Source organism: Malaya genurostris, chromosome 3 (assembly GCF_030247185.1).
Source record: "Malaya genurostris strain Urasoe2022 chromosome 3, Malgen_1.1, whole genome shotgun sequence".
NCBI lineage: Eukaryota > Metazoa > Arthropoda > Insecta > Diptera > Culicidae > Malaya > Malaya genurostris.
In genome coordinates, this window is record NC_080572.1 from 274,726,487 (window position 1) to 274,743,084 (window position 16,598).

At 39.8% G+C, this 16,598-nt stretch overlaps 1 protein-coding gene across 7 annotated transcripts in view; it reads right to left on the reverse strand.

Moving 5' to 3' along the window:
* LOC131436757 (myocyte-specific enhancer factor 2) overlaps positions 1–16,077 on the reverse strand; it is a 186,775-nt gene extending 170,698 nt beyond the window's left edge. For 5 of the 7 annotated variants that reach the window (XM_058605655.1, XM_058605658.1, XM_058605654.1 and 2 more), the window contains exon 1: positions 15,034–16,075. The gene's annotated coding sequence lies outside the window, so the exon portion shown is untranslated. Of the gene's footprint in view, positions 1–15,033 lie in introns of all 7 variants that reach the window. The other 2 variants (XM_058605656.1, XM_058605657.1) reach the window with 2 other exon arrangements.
* Positions 16,078–16,598: the final 521 nt, after the last annotated feature.

A 16,598-nucleotide genomic window follows, 5' to 3' on the forward strand; every position in this document is an offset into this window, starting at 1 on the left:
CAGTGGAATTGCAGAAGTATCATCCCAAAACTTGATTCTTTCAAACACTTAATACATACTCATAATTGCGATGTATTCTCCTTGAGTGAAACTTGGCTTACTTCTAACATCAACCTCGACTTCCATAATTTTAACATAATCCGCCTGGACCGAGAAGACTCTTATGGAGGGGTACTTTTAGGGATTAAAAAGTGCTATTCATTTTATCGTATTAACCTCCCCTCGACACCGGGAATTGAAGTTGTTGCTTGCCAAATTAATATTAAAGGCAAAGATCTATGTATAGCTTCTATCTACATTCCTCCCAGAGTCTCGATAGGGCATCGTCGGCTTGCAGACATCATAGAACTTCTTCCTTCACCGCGGCTGGTTTTAGGGGACTTTAACTCGCATGGTACAGGATGGGGCTGCTTATATGATGATAATCGTTCTTCGTTAATTCAAGATCTGTGTGACAACTTCAATTTGACAATTCTAAACACGGGAGAAATGACACGGAACCCTAGACCACCAGCACAACCAAGTGCGCTGGATTTATCCCTTTGCTCGACTTCGCTACAGTTAGATTGCAAGTGGAAGGTAATCTGTGATCCTCACGGTAGCGATCACTTGCCGATCATAGTTTCTATCACCAACCGTGGAAGACCATCGGAAACAATCAATGTTTCGTACGATTTCACACGAAACATTGATTGGAAACGTTACGCGAGCTCGATGTCTGAGAAACTGGAAACATCACAGGAGCTTCCTCCGGAGGAAGAGTATACATTTTTGGCTGGCTTGATTCTTGACACCGCAATTCAAGCTCAGACGAAACGAGTACCTAGCGCGCAAGCTAGTATGCGTTCTCCCAACCCATGGTGGGACAAAGAGTGCTCAGAGCTGAAAACGAAAAAAGCTTCAGCCTTCATCTCGTTTAGAAGGAACGGAACTCCAGATAATTATCGGAAATACGCGGCGTTAGAATTTCAAATGAAAAGTCTGATTAAAGCTAAGAAACGCGGTTACTGGCGAAGGTTTGTTGACGGATTAACGAGAGAAACAGCAATGAGCACTCTTTGGAATACGGCCCGTCGCATGCGCAATCGAAATCACGCGAACGAAAGCGAGGAATATTCTAACCGCTGGATATTTGATTTCGCTAAGAAAGTATGTCCTGATTCTGTTCCGGAACAGAAGATATCCCGCGTCGCGACATTGAATACAAACGAAACACCGTTTTCGATGGTAGAGTTCTCACTTGCGCTCTTGTCGTGTAACAATAGAGCCCCGGGGTTAGACAGAATTAAATTCAACTTGTTGAAAAATCTGCCCGACTCTGCCAAAAGGCGCTTGCTGAATTTATTCAACAAGTTCCTCGAGGGTAATATTGTCCCACACGAATGGAGAGAAGTGAGAGTTATTACTATTCAAAAACCTGGAAAACCAGCCTCCGATCACAATTCGTATCGGCCGATTGCTATGCTTTCCTGTATTCGGAAATTGTTGGAGAAAATGATTCTCTTCCGTCTAGACAATTGGGTCGAAACAAATGGATTGCTTTCAGGTACACAATTTGGGTTCCGCAGGGGCAAAGGAACGAACGATTGTCTAGCGTTGCTCTCAACAGAAATTCAAATGGCATTTGCTCGTAAAGAACAAATGGCATCAGTTTTCCTCGACATCAAGGGGGCATTCGATTCAGTTTCCATTAACGTTCTATCTGAGAAGTTGCATCAGCATGGTCTTTCACCAGTTTTGAACAACTTTTTATATAATCTATTGTCCGAGAAACACATGCATTTTGAGCATGGTGATTTGACGACAAAGCGATTCAGTTACATGGGTCTTCCTCAGGGCTCATGCTTAAGCCCCCTTTTATACAACTTTTACGTAAATAACATTGATGAATGTATCAACACATCTTGCACGCTAAGACAACTTGCCGACGACAGTGTTGTGTCTATTATAGGACCCAAAGCTGCCGATCTCCAAGGACCATTGCAAGATACCCTCGACAACTTGTCGACATGGGCTTTTCAAATGGGTATCGAGTTCTCTACGGAGAAAACTGAGCTGGTTGTATTTTCAAGGAAGCGAGAACCTGCGCAATTACAGCTTCAACTAGGGGGTGAAACCATAGCTCAGGTTTTCACATTTAAATATCTCGGGGTCTGGTTCGATTCCAAAGGTATCTGGGGATGTCACATTAGGTATTTGAAACGAAAATGCCTACAGAGAATCAATTTCCTTCGTACAATAACCGGAACTTGGTGGGGCTCTCACCCAGGAGACCTGATCAGGTTGTACAAAACGACGATATTGTCAGTAATGGAATATGGATGTTTCTGTTTCCGCTCCGCTACGAATATTCATTTCATTAAACTGGAAAGAATTCAGTATCGTTGTTTACGTATTGCCTTGGGTTGCATGCAATCAACCCATACGATGAGTCTTGAAGTGCTGGCGGGCGTCTTACCGTTGAAAAACAGGTTCTGGGATCTCTCATATCGACTGCTAATCCGATGCGACATTTTGAATCCGATGGTGATAGAAAACTTTGAAAAGCTCGTCGAGCTTAATTCACAAACCCGTTTTATGTCCTTGTATTTTGACTACATGGCTCAGAATATAAATCCTTCTTCGTTTGTTCCCAATCGTGTTCATTTTGTGGATACTTCTAATTCTACTGTGTTTTTCGACACATCCATGAAAGAGGAAATTCGTGGAATCCCGGATCCTGTACGCCCTCAAGAGATCCCAAAAATTTTTAATAATAAATTTAAAGAAGTCGACTGTAATAAAATGTTTTACACTGACGGATCATATCTAGACGGGTCCACTGGCTTCGGTATATTCAATGTAAATTTCACCGCTTCCTATAAACTCAGTGATCCAGCTTCAGTTTACGTCGCAGAACTAGCTGCAATTCAGTATACCCTTGAGATCATTGACACTCTGCCCACAGATCACTACTTCATTGTATCGGACAGTCTCAGTTCCATTGAGGCTCTCCGTTCAGTGAAGCCTGGAAAGCACTCACCGTATTTCCTGGGGAAAATACGGGAACAATTGAGTGCTTTATCTGCAAAATCATACCAGATTACCTTGGTTTGGGTCCCCTCACATTGTTCCATACGGGGCAATGAGAGGGCGGACTCGTTAGCCAAGGTGGGCGCACTAGAAGGTGATATCTATGAAAGACCAATCTGCTTCAATGAATTTTTCAGTTGCTGTCGTCAGAAAACTCTAGCTAGCTGGCAGAATACATGGAATAGTGGAACTCTGGGACGATGGTTACACTCAATAATCCCACAGGTATCGACGAAAGCTTGGTTCCGGGGGTTGGACGTGAGCCGAGACTTTATTCGTGTAATGTCAAGGCTCATGTCTAATCATTATATGTTCAGCGCGCATCTCCGTCGTGTGGGGCTCGCTGAGAGTGGTGTCTGCGTTTGCGGTGAGGGTTATCATGACATTGAACATGTTGTTTGGACATGTGTCGAGTATTGTGATGCCAGGTCCCAACTCATAGGTTCCCTTCGGGCCCGAGGTATACCACCCTTCGTACCAGTCCGCGACGTCTTGGCAACTCGAAATCTTCCTTATATGACTCTCATCTATAACTTCTTGAAAACTATCAATGCTCAAATTTAGTGCTCTCCCTATCTCTTTCTCGTCTACAGCTCTACCGCACTCTTCTTTACGTTGCTGGAAGTATGGCCTGTGTAAACGATGCTTCGGAGCATGCACCTGCCTTGAACTGACTGAGTTGCTGGAAGCTACCCAAAAACGTCACATCAACGTCAGAACACACCAACGAAGCATCCCAATCCAGAATAATCTCTTCATTGCTACAAGCTGAAAAACATGAAGATTCATCGAACGCAAAATGTGTCTAAAAGATGTATGCCACAAACCAATGATGTATTCAAATTTCAATTCAATACTGTGTAGGTCCCACCCTCCCTATGTCCCCTTACTAACTGGGGAGTATGCCGCCCCGTAATACGGCATCCCTTTCTCTCCCCCTAACAACAAGACAATCGGCCACGTTAAGCTAAAGCAAATGAGCCTAATAAAAATTTTATTTGAAAAAAAAAAAATGACTCGAACAACCCCATGGGGCTGATCCTTGTAGTTTTTTAGGATAAATTTCTATTTTCAACTGATCATCACAAATTTGAAATCCCGAAAGAAGCTAGATAGCACAAGATGCCCAAAAATACATGATTTGGCAAGCAATATGCTCATGTGGAACGCGGAGCACTACATTTGTGACAACCGAAACGATTGACGGGCAGGTATAAATGAAGAAATGCCTCCGAAAAGGTCTACTTTCATTTGAAGGTCACAAAACGGTCGCTTTTCTGGCCGGATTTAGCCTCGTGCCATTACTCGAAAGATGTTTTGGAGTGGCACATGGCTAAATTTCGTGCCGAAGGACTTCAATCACCCGACAAAACCGGAACTAAGGCCACTTGAGAAGCACTGGGTCATCATGAAGCAGCTTATGAGTAGTGTTGAGAGGAAGGTTCGTTCATTTAGGTACGGTAGTGAAATTGAATGAAACGAACATGGAAAAAGTAAAATAATATATTTGATTTGCTTTCCTGAGAGTTGAATTGTCCGTACACATTTTATGAGAAAGCCATCATCATACCACTAGGTGGATTCATACGTTCTTATACAAAAATATCAATTTGAGACAGTAAATATCCGACGTTTGAGCACTAAAAATGATATCAATACTTTAAGGCGAATATAAAATTAAATCTAGAGAAATTTGATCAAAAAATTTTCTCGTTGGCCCAACAAATCTATCACATGACAATTCCAAGTGTCTGTTAAATCTGGCACCCCTGGAAAACACCGGTCGATCGACTACGAGTTACGAACGCATGTAATTTTATTATTGATCGGTTTTGTCCGCTCTCTTCGCACGGCATTCCACGGCATTGCTTTCACAGGTCACTGATTCTTTATTATGCTACTACTAGCATCCTATGGATTCTGAGGACAGAACGAGCACGCAGTTGAAAGTCGTTGCCACGTTCGACAAACGACCGACCCTACAGCACTCTTATCACCGTGTTGTCGTCGAGTCAGAGGTCTTTGAATTTGTTATCCGGTGTTGCGTTTCATCGGAATGGGTCGCGAAACCTACCAGATAAAAGCCCCAAGCAGCGTAGAGCGTAGCTTCTGGATAAACAAGTGACGGGTTGGAAGGACTGGCCACCGCCACCACCACCACCCCCAACAACAATTCCCACCTTCTCCTCCTGCTAGTGAAGCCTGTTTAGCAGCGTAGCTACGCCGACCGCTGGCACACACGCAACGAACGAAGTCTGGGGGAAGGATAGAAACAAGACAAATACCAGAAACGTCCTTGAAACTCGCGCCTGGCTCCTTCTTGAAGGCAAAGTCCAACCTCCCTCCCTTCCACCACCCACGATGCCATCGTCAGCCGCTTGGTCCTGTAGCCAACAGCGCGACCGCTTTGAATGTGTGTTGGTAAGAAAGGAAAAAAAAGTATCAGCAAATTCGAGCCCAAGAAGCAACAAGTATGCAAATGTTTTCCCCCAAAATCGATAACTCCATTCTCCGGCACAATCTCCCTCGATATCTCTTTCTCTCGCGCGCGCACCTACCCTCGTGGTTCTTGTTGGTGTGTGCGAGTGGATCCGTTCTAGTTGGTTTGCAGGTTCCGATCTCGCATCTCCGAAAAAAAACGAGAGCAGTGAGCACGAGAACTCGTTGCATTGAAAAGATATCCTCCGCGTTGGGATTGCTGGCCGTATTGTTGACCAAATAGATAATGGGTATTGTCCTGACGCTTTAAAAATTATCATTGATCGGATCTGGTTTCGGATTTTCGAAACATCTCTATTTAAAAGTGAAGCGTAGAAAAAAAACGGTACCCAAGAACTGTTCTGTTAGACACTTAATTAAAAAAAACACTTGAGGTTATTACTTTGAAAAAATCGACTGAATATTGTCAGAGATTGGCGAGCAAACAATTGAAACCGACAAGTATCTAACGGGGAAAACAGATTGAAAAAATGACATGCGAATGCAACTATGTAATGAAAACCGCGAAAATGTTTCGCAGAGACAGAACTCGAACCCGTAGGTAGCTCCTAACCGGGGAAAATGTTTTGCCAATTCGACTACCCTGTGTATGAAAACACATGAAGACTAGAAGAACCAAGCTTGCGTCACTTTAGTTGGCCGCCACAGTATTTTATCTCTATGGAAACCTATCCAAAATCTATTCTCGCTTTTCTACTTTACCGTCGGACACTGAGTTGAAATTTAGTTTTTGTCTCTTTTGCTTCCCTTTGGAATACATCAACGTCATCATCTATGTGATGAGCTCATCTCTGATGATATGTGGTAGCAGCAGTGACGATTGTAATCTCGAACACAATATATTTAAGGATAAATCACAAACCGATTGACTTTCAATGATTTGTTTTAGTCTTGTTAAGATATAGAAACTGTCTTGAGCTAGTTTTGAATTTGATCATTATCTAAAATGGAAGAACAGATTGGAAAAATGACATGCGAATGCAATTATGTTATGAAAATCGCGAAAATGTTACCACAGAAACGGGTCTCGAACCCATAGCTAGCTCCTAACCGGAGACATTGTCTTGCCAATTAAACTACCCGGTAACTACTAGTTCACGACGGCTCTACGTCTTAACAAGAGTAAAAAAATACAAACCATTGAGTTGAAACTGGTTGAGTAGAAATATTCTAACACAGGGTGTCACAGCCAGAAAAAACCCCTGACCTTTCTCTCGCTATTTAAAAATTTATAAGGCTAAACATTTCGATGCATTAGAAAATACTGGGATTTGTCGGTTACGTCACATTTAAGATTGCATCTGCCGAACCGAAAATGTTCGCCATAACCTTTCCAAACTTGATTAATGAACACATTGTTACCTTTAAAATTAACCTAAGTTTATCGAAATTCATTGAGTCATTTTCGAGAAAATTTAGCCGATTAGTCGGGTACGTCACTTATACTACTATATCTCCGGAACCAGAAGTGACAGCCATTTGATTTTCGAATTTCATTCAAGATTTAATAGAAGCCTCAAAACGAACCTAGACTGGTTAAAATAGGCTAGTCATTCCCAAGAGAATTCAGCGGTGGAAAATCAACAATAATTCTAAAAATTAATGGCAATAATTAATCGCCAACATTTCATAAGGGCGCATAAACCAATGAGAATTTCTCTTTGTTTACTTTCTCTTTTGTGAATATCTCCTTAATTTTTCACGTGTACCTACAAAGTATTCGTGTAGAATGAAAGACAATATCCCCATGTTCCCAACAGTACCAAATATGTAACGAACGTTTGTATAATAACGCAGATATAGTCGAAAGAGAAAGTAAACAGAGAGAATCTGTCAATTGTTTTAGGTCCTTTTGAAATGTTGACGTCGAAATCAACTTTGTTACATTAAACATTGAATATTCAGTTTTTTGCAATGACTAAATGGAAACATATATTGGAGAATCCAAATGAATGAAATACTAACAGAAAAGAGATTTATTAGAAAAAAGATACGCTCAGAGACAGGACTCGAACCTGCGTTCTTATGCATTCCGTGCATACGCGCTACCATTTCGCCACTCTGAATCTTGTTTTAGTCACTCTAAAACGCCAGTCAGACATAGTAGAACGTACATCGAACATGGTCTACATCCTGGCCGTCACCCGACCGATACCTTACGTATTTATAATCGCTTGTCAACTTCTTCACTGGTGCCAGTCGCTGGCTGAACGCCCTTCAATGTGTGCGTTTGCATTTAAGAAAATTGCACAGAATCTATGTCGACTCTGTTCGATCCATTTGTGGATTTGTATGTGCACTGTTCGTTTCGAACGAGATATGTTTTCATCGAAATTAGCATTCGCGAAAAACACAGGATGACCTCGAATTCTCAAACAAGTATTTTCGAGAAAAAAAAAGTTTCGCATAGACACAAATTAGTTTATATGGAACTCAAAAAACTTCTGCCCTCATATTCATTCCTAATGTTAGCAGTGATTTTGACAACAGTTGTTTAGTCCTACGTCAACTGTTCGAACATCGCCGCAGGGCTGCCACTTGTAGTTTTTCGTTTTTCTCCAAGAGTTCACTTTAATCCATGTTGAAATATAAATCTAACCAGCAAAAAAAAAAAGAAAAATGAACAGTCCTATAAAAGGCTTTAACTACCACATGGTTTTAATGAAGATGTTTCGAGAACGACTTTGAGATTGTGGGCAGTGCTTTATGGAAGCATGATTTATTCTATTTTTGAATAGTTACAATTTAATTACAGAATCAAGAACAAGACTAAAATCTGGAAAAAGAAAATTATGTTTGAAAAGATAGCAGAATGAGAGGGTGCGAATCGGTTCATATGTAATCACTCATTTGAAACGCAAAAAAAATTTGAAATCATTCGAATAGGTCAAACATTTCGACTTGACGTCCTATTGCTGAAGTGTATTTAAGCCCCGTTAATGTGGTCTCGAATTGCTTTTAATTTATCCAGACTTTTAGTCCACTTGTTTTGATAAAAACTGTCTGTAACATTCCTTGCATTTTTCATCTCATCCTTAAATACGAATTATTACGTATAACACAAACTAAGTTTTATGAGTAAGAGTAACTGTTTGGATATAAATAATTTTTCTATTCTCATTATTAGTGATTTATGAGGAGCGTCAGCAAATAACCAAAAGTTCTGATAAAAGCGACAGGTTTTATCAATCAGCTTACGAGCAATCACTATATTAAGTAATTTTCCACACTTGAAAGTTCGCACGACGTAATCGAACGAACTTCTAAGCTGCTTCTAGAATACATTGTTCAGCTCCAATACAGCGAGAAAGTTCACACATAACTTGCTCTGTACTTTCAAGTCGCCAGAAGTAACACGCGCACTCTTAAGAAAATTCGCGTGGAACTTGAATCTATGTACAATAGTTCAGTACAGTATTGAATCAATTGCGGGACGTTCGCACAGCCAGTTTCGCTTCACAGAAGATCGATTACGTCATACTGATGCTGGTCGTTTGCATTGGAGCAAACTACGCACAGTGTTTAATTTCGTTTATATCCGAACAGTGTATTTAATATCGTGGAGAATTACACATTTGGGCTTTTCTGAATGCCGGAAAATTATCCCGTACAGTATTTTGATAATTTCTTTCACTGAAATGTTCTAAAAGTATTAAGTGTGTGGTAGAAAAAATTTGTCGCCAATAAGTCAACCTTTAGTAGAAATGCAAAATTTCAATTCTGGAAGCAGATTTATTCGTATTCACGTCCTCCAGTTATGTCTGTGAAATTACTCATCCGCCTTTTTTGTTCCATGTAAACTTATTTGTGCCCATGCGCAATATTAGTTTGAAAACAACTGAGAATTTTGAATGCTCTGAAAAAAGATCCTTTAGTAGGACCGTTTGGGATTCATCAGTGGCGTCTCGTGGGAATTTCTACGGGTTGTGCACTGATTATATCAGATGTAACAGTTCGTAGTAAGTGAAAACTAAAGATAGAGAAATTGATATTCGCTTGTGTTTTTCAATACAATGAAATGGATGGGATTATTTTGTTAATGGACTCATTTGGTATCATTGATACATTAGAAGAAATCCGCCAGCTGAACGTCGAGCCAATCTGTCAATAATATCATTAACAAACCCACTTCAACGTTGCAACTGCGACAGCCAGGAAACTTTGTTTTCCTTAGCAATTTGAAGACTTTTCGGGGCTCATTATCAGTATGTGATTTATTTCAGAAATCTGTGATAATCTGTGTCTTTTTTTAAAATTTGTGCTTTTTGTTAAAAAAAAACTCAGATTAATCTGTGAGCCTTGCATCTCTGGAGACAGCAGTTTGTTTTCAACTGCCATAAGCATAAGCTACTGAAACCTCTCCTGAGAGTGTGGATACAAGTTCTCACTGAGCCAAACGTTACAGAGGGAACAACAAATCTCAAAGCTGAGCTCCCTCTCGGCTTGAATAAGTGCAGTAACTCATGTGCACGGAACAAACACTAATACTGAGACAAGAGATACTTGAAATTTTAGATTGGATGTATATGAGATGTGTGTAAATACACGCAATTTCGGTGCAAACGGAAAAATGCTCGAGTTCAGAACGCCACGTATTGGCTATGGCAATGAGATATGAAAAGCTTATAATGAATCTGTGCATATTGTGCTGTGGACAAAAACGCTCATTATTTACTATTCGGTACAATCCGACCTGATTCTATCGATTAAATCGAGAATCTAAGAAATAATAGAATGCGAATGGGGATGCAGTTAATTCCTTCAATTTGACCGGTTGTGCAGTGCGAGACGCCACTGGGATTCATGATGAAAGATGCCGAATACGTTCATCCAGCACTCATCATGCATTTTCCTCTAATGCGATGAAACAGTAGAATTTTTGCAGTCGTTTGCTCAATTCGTCGAGCTGAATCGATTGGCATACGATACTCAGTCCTCCGAGTGTGGGAGTATTTTTACAAAGTTTGAGCAAATTCTATACGTTATTTTTATTTCATATTTCCCATTTGAATATTTCCGCTGTGATATAACAGATAATTATTCATTATCTTTCATATCACATCGAAAATAATCAAAACACTATAAACTAAAACAAATTGGGAACCAGTTTTGAAGGTTTATTTTGCATAATACCATACTAGTGAGATTCCCGTTACGTCTTAGTTATTAAGTTTTTTTACACCGTCGTTTTTGGGTGATTGTTTGAAATTTAAATCACTCATTACCCTGTAATTTTGGATCTGCAAGTTGGATCGAAAAGAAAAATTGAATCTTTCCATGAAACCATAAAACCATTCCTTTGAATCTAAGCCTGTGAAAAACTCTGCATTAGTGGTTTGAATGATTATTTACGGTACTTCCGGAACCCTAATAACCCAAAAAAGGCTCGTATGGTCATGAAATAACATGACGAACAAATTGGACTAGTTTTGAATCCAACTTTTCGGATTCGGAACAATTTTTTACATAGTCATTTCCTATGACGGTTTAAATTTCGAAAGCTCATCACCCTGCATTCCCAGAATCGGAAGTTGGAATCGGATTAAACTCAGCATTTTTTCATTAGACTAGTCTTTTAAAAGGTTCTTGGTAGATAACTTCTTGGCATTTAACATTAAAATATGATTTCTGAATCGGTAAAAATCGGTTTAGCCATCTTTAAGAATAGTGAGTGACAATTTTGTCGTGAATACGACTTACTTTACTATGGGGTGCCTTTTCAAAATTTACCCTCTGAATGAATATCTCTAACGAATCAACATAATTTTTGCTACACGCCGTCGGAAATATGATCACAATTTTATGATAAAATTTTCAGTTGTGTGACATTATCTCAACTAATTCAAAATTAAACTTTTCTGAAATGTTTGGTATAAACAAGTATCAAAGATGATATATCATAAGGCGCAGTTACCTTTCTCGTATCTGTGAAAGAATTTATATAATCTAACTACCAATAGAATCGAAATTTTTCAACTTTTTTTTTTTTATTCAATAACATATATTAAGGCACACTGCGTTAAGCTATAAGATGCCGAGGGCATTTTTATACTACTTAAAATTAGAGTAAATTAGTATCTTCACTTTCATGATCTTATTTTCCAACTAGTCATCGGTGGAGACTGGTCGGTTGGTGACGTTGGTGCCTGGTGACGATGGTATGCATCGATGGTGGTTACATTCTTCGTGTGGGTCCGCGGGAAACACCCCCAAATTTTTCAACTTAATCGTGTATAGCAAAAGCATTGAAGTATTTCAATAGTACACTATTGAAAAACCTGTCTCATTTGACCCATGTCAACACCAGCCAATCAGAAGGCGTTCTGAGGAAGAGAACAAAATATCTGCTGCTGTACAACAAATCGTTCGAGAAAAATGTTTCGAAAAGTGATGAATATCGTAGTGAGTTCCTCAATTTGGTCCTTCTGAATGCTAGAAATGAATTCCTACAGCATATTGATAGTTTCTTTCAATAAATTATGCAAATCCGAAATGAAATAATCGACTTTAAAATTCTGTATGCGGCTAATTTTATAGTCGTTAGGACCGCCCATTAGTGAAAAAGCTACAAACGAAATCACATAAAAAGAAAGCTCCTAACAAAAATTGGATCAGTTTGGATTCTTTCGCCACTGCGAGCAGATGTATTTTGTGTCGTTTGCAAAGCTAGTTTCGCTTCCGACAAGAGCGATTACGTCACAGCTGCCAGTCATTTGCATTGATGAAAAAACAACGGTGGAGAGCATTACACAAAATCAGCCATTCTAATGGCTCAAAAGTTTTCTAAAGAACTATGAGGATTTGTTGTTTGCAAATCGAAGGTAAATATCCTCAGTACAAATCTAGAACAGCTTGGTTAGATTTGTTCACTTTTCGCTGTGTGAAATTCACAGTAATCTAGATCAAGTTAAGCCTTCTTTGTTTTTGCGAAAAATGTTCCAGAGTTTAATGTCGTAGAGAATTACGCAATTTGACCCTTCTGAATGCTAGAAACGAATCCCTACAGCATATTGATAGTTTCGTTCAATAAATTAGGCCTATTGTATCATTGATCAACCCAGCGAATTAATGTTTTCTTTATTGGAAGATTATAATCGGTTGTGAAGCCAACCATATCAGTACCGCACCCACGTACAATAGTTCAGCCTGGAATTAGATGACGGAAGTCAGCGGCATCCATCGGAATTCGAATTCAACTCATCACTCTCCATCACAAACGCTTTCATAAAAGGTTCTTTTCAGAGCCACCATTATTTTATTATAAAGAACTATACTGGTTATTTCATAATATTTGTGTTTCAGAATTTTAAATGTAACAAATCTGTACTTTAGTTTAGGTGCATCGTTTCAACTAATTGATATTCGGAAGTATTAAGGAACATGTCAGTTGTTTTCGTATTCACGACATCCAGTTATGTCTCTGAAATTACCCACCCGCCTTTTTTTCATAAAGTTGTTTTTATTTGGCTCTTTTGCACTTAAGCTTAACGCGGCCGTTTTACAATTAAAAAATTTTTTTTTTGCTTATTCTTGTATTTTTTTCCTTGGAGGAGAGGCGCTTTCGCTGTTATCTAGCGAATGAAGGGGGAGCAGTGGTTCGCTATTCACGCTCCCGTCCATTGGTTCGGCATTACTGTTATTGGCAGAACAATCGTTACTTATTTTAAAAGGTTTGGGTATATTGTTAACTGCAGCTGGTGTACTTTGTTCTATAGGGGATACTGATGGTTTCGTTGAGGGGTTTGCGTTCATTGTTGTTGGTGGTTTGGGTTTGCTTGGAGTTGGTGTGAAGGAAGCACCGTTCAATATTCAAAGTATTGCCCACCACTAGCCATTACTTTTTTCCATTTTCCTGGCAACTAACCCTTTTTGAAAAAAAATTATCTGTTTGGCCGCCATCTAAAGGCCGAAGTGCTGGTCAACCAGGTCAGATCTCATCGACCTGAGCAAACAGTAATCGAATAGAGCAATGTTTGGGCTATACAGCGGGTGGGGTAGGACTTTTCATTTGAACGTTTCTAAGTATGTTTTACCGGCTGTGCAACATGTGGGCAAGCATTGTCAAATTGCTAAATTAGTTTGCCGTGTCTGTCGGTGTATTGTGGCTGTTTATTCTTGCAATGCTCGACTCAAACGTATCGTCTGTCATCGGTAGACATCCCTCGTTGCAGTAGCTCATAAGACACCACACCACAACTTCAACATCGCACTACGACTCGTTTTTCGTCTTACAAATCAAAATTACCACTTCTAAACCGTCTAAACTCCACTTCCGGCGCATTTGCTCAGCTACAAAATGCTCACAAAATGCTTCCAAACACTTGAAGTGGTTTACGCTTCAGAGAAATGTTAGGGTATTTTTCCGCTGTCGAGGATTGCAAAGCGAATACGCTTTTACAAGAGGCCAGCTAGAGCACAGTTCAGTGGATTTTCTTTGGGCATCGTTTGCATCAACCAATTGGCACTCATGTTCATCATCAATTCCAGAGGAAAGTGAACAATTCGGTCCTTGTTGAGACAAATAAATCGACCCAAAAAAAACGCTTTCTGATATTTCTAATTATTTTTAAATTAGCAAATTAGAGCCGGATAAGATTTCGCAGTGTGTTTGAATATGATTGATGTGAATAGTTCGTATTTTAGTACCTGTCTACCACAAACAGATATATCAATTATACCAAATGTCCTTTAGCCCGGAAAAGAGTTGTTGTTCGCTTAAAGCCAAAACTAACCCAGCCTCGTCCCTCTAATGCTGTCAAATCCATACACTTGACAGCAGTTCAAGCGAAAACCGTCACAGCAGTAGATGGCTCTAAACGAAGTAGGCAACGACGACGAGTACAAATCTTCACTGTATTGTCGTTTGCAAGTGTTCTCGATACTAACGATGTCACATTAAATTATTTCAAATGATTCAATGGGTGCCAGCTCAGTCAGGCTTGGATTCCGTAATGCGTGTTATAATTACATGGAAGACACACAAGTTTATTAACTGCTTGTTTACATATACACAGAACAAAACAGAGCGGTTTGTTTATCTCAGTGTCATAATAGACAAACTCGCTCCGTTAGTGATCTCTTACAATGTCACCAAAATATACAAAAAAAAATTTTTTGCAGGGATGTAGGATACAATATCAATATAATACAAATAAATACAAGTTTTTCAATAACTTGAATAGCATCTGGACACTTCTAGCAACGCTCAAATTTAGTAAGAGCTTTAGAAACAAAACATAAAAGTAACATAGCTATTTTATATAGGAACAAAACTTGATCTCTTACGATCCTAGGATGATTTGCGTTCACTTCTTCGAATACCAGTTCCTCCCATTCCCTCTACCCGGATTTGGACTTCAGAACCATGTCTACGAGTGACTGCAAATCGTTTGCTAATGTATACTAACAAATCGATATTTTGATTAAAAAAAAGTAGCATACATACAAAGATCGTCGACTTACCTCTTATCAGCCGGAATCGTACAAACACAGCAGAGTTTTGTGAACGAACCAGTAAAAAAAACTCGTCTTATATCATCACATTATCATATTCTGCCGTCTTCTTAGTCGATTGGTTTGCCTTTTTTTTCGCTCGCTTAGTCGCCTTGGTTCTCTTGTCACTGATTTCTGCTGCTGCTATTATCACTCTCCACTGCTATCAATTTTCGCTCGCGTTTATTTATTTTTCTTTTTTTGCATAACCAATACTACACCGACCAGAGAACTTCTTGTAGTGAACGGCTACCTTGTGGTGCCGCCCGTTCCCTCACCTAGCGATGCCTTGTTTTGTCCACCCCGGATCGGTGTCTCTCAGTTTTGGCTGAACACTACTTCCACACACTTCCTATTCGGTGATCCGCTGGGACCCCCTTCGGATACTCTGGCAAGTTAAAGATCTCCCACCAACTTGGACCTGACCCTACGGAGACAGTTCAAGCTAGTTCTGTTACGATGATACCCGTCTCGTTCTCTCCCACTGCGATTAACAGATCAAGTTGTACCTTCGTGTGGGACGTCAAAATTCCTTCTGATGTCTTTACCCCGTACACGTACACGTACGATAATTCTCTGGGGCTGCAAGTCTTACTTTCAAGACCAACTCGGCCGCGTCACAACACTTACAAGCCTTCCCGGATTCCCTTCACAATCAATCACACCAGGTTCACTTCTTGTTTTTTTCCTTGCGATTGATGACCTTTCTCCGTTCTGGCAGAGTACGTAAATCCGTGTCAAACCAACAATCTTTCTGCACTTTCTTGCTTTTCATTCGTCCTGCGACACTGACGGCAATCAATATTAGGATTTTCCGTATACTCTTCACTCGACGATGCTAGTGGAACTTTTCTTCTGATAGAGAAAAAAAGAAATTGCGAGATATTAGCGCTGGTATCTACCTCCGCTGATGGCAAGATCGAAACGATGAATAAAATATGCGTATGTTGGTGCTGTTTCTGTTGGCCTGGTCGAGCCTGCCTTCATGCTATCTTCTCTGCGCTGCTGTGATGACCGTTCCAATCGAACACATATGTAGTGGTTGCATGATGAATCGATGTATCAGAATGTGCAATCGAATCGAACGGAGTCAACAACGAGTGGCTGACGTTTATGTTGCGTTATGCGCGTTTTCTGACAGCTATGCTGACTCGTCGAGGGGTCCCAACGAAAGTGCAATCAAAATGAGCATTTTTTCGAAATGCCGCACCAGCCAAAAATAAACTCAATATGGTGTAGTCTGTGTTTATCCATGCACCAGCTACATTAAGAATTTCTCATTGCTTACATCTTTTCATTCGATTACTGAGTCGTTCGAACGGTTAACTTACAATTCAGCTGTTTTTCAATGCAATGCGTCTTCTCGGCCTGACGTCTGCTTCCAACGTAAAGAGTTTTGAGAAAACTTTATTTTGGAGTTGTTTGTGGTTATCTCACACTGTTCAAAATATTATACTAGATTCCTGATCATATTTTTGATGAAATAGAGAAAGAATTATTTTGCTACCCTTAATATAAGTCGAGATATTTTTGAA